The sequence below is a fragment of the Gossypium arboreum genome, chromosome 11 (genome assembly GCF_025698485.1).
Source record: "Gossypium arboreum isolate Shixiya-1 chromosome 11, ASM2569848v2, whole genome shotgun sequence".
NCBI classification, from domain to species: domain Eukaryota; kingdom Viridiplantae; phylum Streptophyta; class Magnoliopsida; order Malvales; family Malvaceae; genus Gossypium; species Gossypium arboreum.
In genome coordinates, this window is record NC_069080.1 from 10,198,322 (window position 1) to 10,206,279 (window position 7,958).

The window sequence follows — 7,958 nt, forward strand, 5'->3', positions numbered from 1 at the left end:
AGGTTTTTTAAACCTTATTAAATTCCATCTATTTGATATTGATTAGAATAAGGTGTTTCAGTCTTACTAGAATATGACTTTACAAGCCTATAAATAGACCTAGTCTATTCTTTTAGTGAATTTTCTTCTCCTCTGCCCGTGGTTTTTTCTTGAAAGGGTTTCCACGTAAAAATCTGTGTGTTCTGTACTTTATTTTATTTTATTTTTTTACAAAGTGGCATCAGAGCTTCCGAGTTGTTCATCTCGATCACGGCAATGGCGTCTTTGAAGTATGAAATTCCGCTGTTTGATCGCAACATCAGATTTGCATTGTGGCATATTAAGATGCAAGCAGTTCTTATGCAGATGGATCTGGAGGATGCCCTGCTAGGGATAGATAAGATGCCTTCGATATTAACAGATGAAGAGAAGAAGCGTAAGGATCAAAAGGCGTTAACATAATTACATCTGCATTTGTCCAACGAAATTTTGCAAGATGTGATGAAAGAGAAAACCACCGCTGTATTATGGAAGAGGCTAGAACAAATATGTATGTCAAAAACTCTAACAAGCAAGCTGCATATGAAGCAGCGTCTTTATGCTCATCGTTTGGAGGAAGGTACATCTATACACGAACACTTAACAGTGTTTAAAGAAATTCTCTCAAACTTGGAGGCCATGGAGGTTCAATATGATAAGGAAGATCTAGGGTTGATTCTACATTATTCGTTGCCCCCGTCTTATTCAACCTTTAGAGACACGATTTTATATAGTCGCAAATATCTCACAGTTGATAAGGTTTATTATTCTTTGACCTCGTATGACAAGATGAAGCATCTTCTAGTTAACCCGACTCTCAGAGAGAGGATCTCATTGTTCGTGGTAGACAAGATCGGAATGCTGATGATGATCGTGGAAGGACACAAGAATGGAATCCTCACGGAAAATCTAAGGGTAGATCAAAATCTTCAAATAGAGGTAAAACTTGTAACTTCTGCAAGAAAAAAAGGCACATTAAATTTGAGTGCTATAAGCTACAAAATAAGACTAAAAGGGAGGCTGCGAATCAAAAGGGAAAACAACCAGAAAATTCCTGTGAAGCTGATGTTGTAGAAGACTACAACGATGGTGAACTTCTAGTCGCTTCGGTCAATAATTCTAAAGTGACCGATGAGAGAAGACTTGATTCAGGCTGCACCTTCCATATAAGCCCCAATCAGGATTGGTTTATAACTTATGAAACAATGTCTGAAGGTGTTGTTTTGATGGGAAATAATGCTTCGTGTAAAATCGCAGGTGTTGGAACAATTAAAGTTAAGATGTTTGATGGAGTTGTCAGAACACTTAGTGACGTACGACATGTTTCAGAATTGAAAAGAAATTTAATTTCGTTGAGTGCTCTTGATTCAAAAGGGTATAGATACACAGTTAAAAGTGGGGTTTTAAAAATTTTCAAAGGTTCCCTTGTTATGATGAAAGGGCAGAGAAAGACTGCCAAGTTATATATTTTGCAGGGTTCTACTGTTATTGGTGATGCAGCTGTCGTTTCCTCTTCCTTGTTAGATGATAATATTACTAAAATTTGGTATATACGGCTAGGGCATATGAGTGAGAATGACATGGCAGAATTGAGCAAAAGAGGACTTCTTGATGGGTAAGGAATTTACAAATTGAATTTCTGTGAGCACTGTATTTTTGGGAAGCAAAAGAGAGTTTGATTCACCAGAGGAATCCATAACACGAAGGGAACGTTAGAATATATTCATTCTGATCTGTGGTTGCCATCCAGAGTGCCTTTGAGAGGTGGAGCTAATTATATGCTAACCTTTATTGATGATTTTTCCAGAAAAGTTTGAGCATTCTTCTTGAAGCAAAAAAGCGATGTGTTTTCTGCATTTAAGTCTTGGAAAATTATTATTGAAAAACATATGGGAAAACAAATAAAATACCTCTGCACAGACAATGGCTTAAAGTTCTATTCTGATGAGTTTAATATATTGTGCAAGTCAGAAGGGATCGTGAGACACTTGACAGTTCGTCATACTCCGCAGCAAAATAGCGTTGCAGAACGAATGAACAGAACGATCATGGAGAAGGTTCGATGTATGTTTTCAAATGTCAACTTACGAAAGTTGTTTTAGGCCGAAGTAGCCTTTACTGTATGTTTTTTGATCAACTGATCCCTATCCGTTGCCAATGAGAAAAAGACTCCGCAAGAGGTATCTGGTAATCCTGCAAATTATTCTGATTTAAATATTTTTGGGTGTCCTACGTATGCTCATTTTGATAATGGAAAATTAGAACTGAGATCTATTAAATGTGTTTTTCTTGATTATAAAGCTGGTGTAAAAGGGTATAAGTTATGGCGTCCTAAAAATAGAAAAGTTTTGATTAGCAGAGATGTTGTTTTTTATGAAACTGCTATGCTGCCTAACTTATCACTTAAAGACTCTTCTAATAAAGAAAATCAAAAGTAGGTGGAGCATCAGATTAATATAGAGTCGACTCCTCAAGCCAGTACAAAAATTGATGATAGAGTTACTTCTTCACCTCAATACTCTATCGCCAAAAATAGAACTAGAAGAGAAATTAAACCTTCAAAGAAGTATGCTGAGGCTGATCTAGTTGCTTATGCTTTAAATGTGGCTGGAGATATAGATGCGAATCAAGAGCCATCTAATTATTCTGAGGCGGTTAGCTGTAAAGACTCAGAAAAGTAGATGTTTGCTATGCAAGAGGAGATGGAATCACTCCACAAAAATAGAACATAGGATCTTGTGAAACTTTCTAAAGGTAAAAAGGTTGTTCGTTGTAAATGGGTGTTTAAAAAGAAAGAAGAGACTCTAGGAGTTGAAGAACCCAGATATAAAGCAAGGCTTGTTGCAAAGGGTTACAGTCAAATTCCAGGGCTGGACTTCACAGATGTGTTCTCCCCAGTGGTTAAGCATAGTTCGATTCGAGCTTTGCTTGGTATTGTAGCCATGCATGATTTGGAGCTTGAGCAGTTAGATGTAAAAACTACATTTTTGCATGGAGAACTTGAGGAGGATATTTATATGCAACAACCGAGGGTTTTACTGAGTCTCGTAAAAAGAGGACTATGTTTGCTTCTTGAAAAAGTCCCTTTACTGATTTGAAACAATCACCAAGACAAGTGGTACAAGAGGTTTGATTCCTTTATGACTTCTCATGATTTCAAAAGAAGTAGTTTTGACAGTTGTGTTTACTTTAAGAAAAACAGTGATGGTTCTTTTGTGTATCTACTTCTTTATGTTGATGACATGTTGATAGCAGCAAAAGATAAAGGAGAGATAAGAAAGGTCAAAGTCCAACTAAGTGAAGAATTTGAGATGAAAGATTTACGACCAGCAAAGAAGATACTTGGTGTGGAGATTCTCAGAGATAGAAAAGCGAGCAAATTGTATCTAAGTCAGAAGGGGTACATTGAGAAAGTTCTTTGCAGGTTCAATATGCAGAGTGCTAAGCCTATTAGTACTCCTTTAGCAGCCCATTTTAAACTTTCATCGGCTTTGTTTCCACAATTAGATGATGAGATTGAGTACATGTCACATGTTTCATACTTTAGTGCAGTGGGATCTCTCATGTATGTTATGGTTTCTTCACGTCCAGATTTATTATATGCAGTCAGTGCAGTTAGCAGATATATGGTGAATCTCGGTAAAGAACACTGGAAAGTAGTTCAGTGGATTTTAAGATACTTACGAGGTACTACTAATGTTTGCTTACAGTTTGGAAGAACCAGAGATGGAGCCATTAGGTATGTTGATGCTAATTTTGCTGAAGACCTTGATAGAAGAAGATCTCTCACAGGTTATGTCTTTACAATCGAAGGTTGTACAATCAGTTGGAAAGCCACTTTAGCTTTGTCTATCACTGAAGCTGAGTACATGGCAATTACTGAGGCTTGTAAAGAAGCTATCTGGTTGAAGGGACTCTTTAGTGAACTCATTGAAGACCTTCAAATCAGTATTGTATTTTGTGACAGTCAGAGTACAATTTTCCTTACAAAAGATCAAATGTTTCATGATAAAACAAAACATATTGATGTTCAGTATCATTTTGTTCGTGATATTATTGCTCGTGGTGATATTGTTGTGAGCAAAATTAGTACTCATGGAAATCCTGTAGATATGATGAATAAGTCACTTCCTATAACCAAGTTTAAGCATTGCTTAGACTTGGTTGGTGTCTATTGTTGAAGTTAAACCCTTAAGGGGTTTTATGGAAGAGGTGGAGAACTTGTTCGTTGAGAGTTTGCGATGAAAAACTTGTTCATTGAGAATTCGTGTCAAGGTGGAGATTGTTAGAATTAAGTGACCCGAATCCTTATTTAAATAAAATACAGTGAGAAAAAAGAAGAAGAATCCATATAAAATTACACTTCTTTTATTTTATTTTAGAATAAGGTTTTTTAAACCTTATTAAATTCCATCTATTTGATATTGATTAGAATAAGGTGTTTCAGTTTTACTAGAATATGGCTTTACAAGCCTATAAATAGATATAGTCTATTCCTCTTGTAATTTTTTGAATTCGACATAATGAATTTTCTTCTCCTCTACCCATGGTTTTTTCCTGAAAGGTTTTCTACGTAAAAATCTGTGTGGTTCTTTATTTTATTTTATTTTATTTTACAACATAACATTGTACAAATTTGCTACATCCGATCTTGTTTCTTCCACTACAATTTATAGTTAATTAGGAAAAAAAGGTTTGAATATGATTTATCAGTTTTTATTTTTATTTTTATTTTTTTAATTTAAAAAAGACGATTATAAATTTTTGGATTGTTGAGGAAGAATTTGTGTACACTTATTTATGTGGTCTCATGAATGTTAGTGCAAGAGGTGATTACGATTATTATATAATTTTTATAGATGATTATTTCAAATATGAGTATATGTATCTAATACACCATAAAAGTGAAACTTTTGATCAATTTCAAGAGTTTTATGCAGAAGTACAAAAATAGTTAGGTTTACCAATTAAAACACTCCAGTCTAACCAATATGGGGAATACTTATTAGACAAGTTCTTAGGATACCTTTACAGAATGAAATACTATCCCAATTAACCATACCCGGTACTACACAATAGAATGATGTGCTAAAGAAAATAAAAAAAAACCTTACTAAACATTGTTCATTCAATGTTAATTCATTCTCGAATTGCAGATCTAAATTGCTTTTTAAATCCTAATTGCTCCAAATTTACCTCTCGGTCACCATATTACCCAATTAGACGATTTTGCTCAATTTATCTCTTGACCTCACTAAACCAAAGCAAGAAAGTTGAATTTATTCATAATAGAATCTCATACCGATCTCATCTATCTAAATATTTCCCTAAAGTCATCAATTCTAAATTTTGAAGTTTATTCGATATAGTTTAGTTTTTATGATTTTATCCGTAACCTTAAAATTAATCATACAATTTTTCAATCAACCAACCACTATAAAGCTTAATTCTTACTCATCATCAAAATATAAAGCCCAACCAATTTCATGCTCAAATGAATCATCAAATAACCATAAAAGAGGTAAGGGTTAAGAAAATACTTAGTGATTCCTGAAGAGGTCCTTGATGAAACTGATGGCAAGCAAGAATATTCACAAATCCATAGTGTAACAACTCGTTTTTCAGTAGTGTAAAAAATTGTGGTTTCAAAATCTCATTTTTGATAATTGAGCCCGTAAATATTATTATTTTAATATTTACAAGGTTATTATAAAGTTTAATTAAAGCTCTGTCCCTTAATTTTGTCAAATGGATAGTTAATTAAAATAAAATGACTAAATTGCAAAAGTGATCAACATTAATAGCTATAAATTTTTATTCAATTAAAAGACCAATTGAGTAAATAAACCATTAGATTATGTCCAAACAATGGTGGTAATGATTGGAATCCACCAACTTTGATTAAGCATGGTTAATTTTAGTTTCATTAAGGTTTTAATTAATAATAATTAATTTGGTTTAATTAAAGTATAAAAGAAAACAAAGTGCTTATCATCTCTTTATCACCAAAGAAAACCTAAAGGAAGCCATTTAAGACTCAAGACATTCAACTCTTTATTAATAGGTAAGTTTAAGTATGTTTCTTGTAATTTTTATGTTTTTAAAGTCTTAGAAGCTTGATTTAGCTAGTTTGTGTACCAATTTGTAAAACTGTTAAAGTTTTAAAAGTTTACATTGTTGAATACTTAATAAAATTAGTGTTAATTTGTTAGATTTTAAGCTTGAAAGTGAAAAAAAGACTAATTTGTAAAGTGAAAGTTGTTAGTTTTGAACATAGGGACTAAAGTGTAAAAATAAAAATTAATGTTAAATTTCTATAATTATAGATATTGAAGTGTTGTAGAAGGGTGAAATTTAGATCAGTTTTAAAATCGAAGCTCAAATTTGAATGTTATAGTAATTTCAGTTTTAGGGATTAAATCAAATAAAATGAAAAATTTTAGGGAGCATTCAAAAAGTGAAATTGAAATGTTATATGCATTTAGTATAATGATATAAGGTATTTGGAATTGATAAATTGAAATGAATTATCGTATAAATCGGGATTTGAAACAACTGAAGGATAATCAAGGAAAAGGAAAAATTATGGATTAGTCCTCAACAATTTTTTTGTTGTTTATTTTTTGTCAAATAAGTTTATGTGGTATAGTTATATGTAATTGTAGTATATACTTGAATTGTGAATTTGTATTTGTATGAATGTAATTTAAGTTGTTTAGAATTTGGTACCAAAATATGATATATGGACTGAATTGTGAAGAAATGATTTTATGTGTTAAACGTGCTCGAGTGAATGTAATGAAAGATAGGATATGATCTGCATGCCAATAGGGTTGATTGCACGTTGGTACGGGATATATGTGATGGTTCGAAGTTATTACTGATTATACCAAAATCTAGCATTTAGTGTGGATTACTGAGTTATATGTCTTTACGGAGACCCTGGTGTGGTTGAGGGACTTATTTTTATATGTTTATATATTTTCTGCAGGCTTTGTACTATGGTGACTAGGTGTGGTGTATTACTCATGTATTCGAATTTGTTCAATATAGTTTCTCGGGTAAACTAGTTAATAAAAAAGAAAAATGGAAATAATATGAATAAGTTCGATTTTCAATGTTTATATGATGACGAAACTATGTAAATGATATTGAATTGTGGATTCTATGTGAATGGTACTAAATTGAAATAAGATGTTAAATGTTGAGTTGATATACGACTTTGTTATATGATGAACTCACCTTGTTGTGAATTTCCAAGTCAGGCAAGTTATACGAAGTTAATTATTATAATATGTTTAATTATAAAATGGGTAAGTATCGTTTTAATACCTATGAACTTACTAAATATTTGAACTGCTTACCTAGTTGTTTTCCCTTTTTTTTCTGTAGATTGTTAGTTTGTGGAATGCGTCAATAGGATCATTTCGAAGCTCACACCATCCTACTATCGACTCGATAGACTTTTGCTTGTTTTAAGCTTGATTATGTGGTAACTATGTATGTGTTATATTTATATGAGTTTACTTTGGATGGATAGTTTATTTTAAACTTAGTTAATGTATGTTTGAATCATGAAGTGTTAATGTTCAAATGTGATGATGTATATTTGATAACTTGAGTGATATAATGCATGACTTTTAAGTTGTAGCACCCCTCGCCCGATCCAGTCACTGGATTTGAGCTACAGGAATACTACCACAATTATTGAAGCAAATCACATACAATCCATAACAATCAATTCATTCCATTACCATTTTGTAACAAAATTTCATGCACAATAGGATATACGATCAATGTAGCATCCAAATCACTCGACCAGTCGGCCAACCGAACTGAAAATGCTACAATCTTACTAATTTCTAGTTTGAGACATTAACATGCGTAACAATAATGATTAACAATAATAAATTTGGTAAAATTTAAACAATCGACATATG